This window comes from Arachis ipaensis, chromosome B03 (assembly GCF_000816755.2).
Source record: "Arachis ipaensis cultivar K30076 chromosome B03, Araip1.1, whole genome shotgun sequence".
NCBI classification, from domain to species: Eukaryota; Viridiplantae; Streptophyta; class Magnoliopsida; order Fabales; family Fabaceae; genus Arachis; species Arachis ipaensis.
Window position 1 is genome coordinate 126,241,571 of NC_029787.2, and position 1,015 is coordinate 126,242,585.

The following is a 1,015-nucleotide window of genomic DNA, read 5'->3' on the forward strand; positions in this document are numbered from 1 at the left end:
TATATCACAATTAAAGAATTTTAATATTATTTTTCTAATAAATTTTACACAATTTAAAATTCTCCTTTCTCCTCTTCTTTTTTATCATCATCTTTTTTTCTTTTCTTCTTGTTTCACCATCTTAATAAAAACCTGTGTCACGCTTAAAAAATGTTGGTGTCAAAATTAAAAAACTTCATGTATTACAATTAAAAAATTTTAATATTATATTTAATAAATTCTGCAGTATTAAAAAATTTCCTTCCTTTTCTTCTTGTTCATCATCATTGTCATCATCTTATTTCACATTCTCATAATTTTTCTTATTTCACCCTTTTAATAAGAGTTTGTGTCACAGTTAAAAAATTTTAGTGTCAAAATTAAGAAACTTTCTATGTCACTGTTAAAAAATTTCGATGTCATTTTTCTAGATAAATTCTATACCATTCAAAATTTTGTATACCCCTCTTATTCTTCATCATCTTTTTCTTCTTTTCTTCTTTATTTTTTCGTTCTTATTTTACCAACTCATAATTCTTCTTATTTTACCTTGTTAACAAGAATAAAAATATGAAAAAAATTAAACAAATAAAAAAAAACTCAATAATCAGAAAAAAAGAAGAGAAGAATAAATAAAATAAAAAAACACAATAATAGCAGCAACAAAAGAACGATAATAAATAAAAAATACTCAACCAACGCAAGTTGGCACAGATAGATGAGGGTCTTTGTCCTTAACCATATCTCTTGGATTCGATACTCACTGGAGGATGAAAATAGAATTTGCTTGTTTGAGAAGGTCGTCCACTTTGTGCCTCTGCAGTACTCGAGAGATTAATTATTGGGTTTCCGACCTAATGGATATCCTGATACAAATTAAAAAGAAAAAATACGCAAAGAAAAAAATGTCTAATTTATACACAGGTTGTGTGAGTGATTTTTATTAGTTTTAGGACAACTTAGTTAGACTTTATCGATAAAAATACTTAAATGTATAATAATTTTTTTTTTAAGTTGTATAGTAGTTATATTCGGT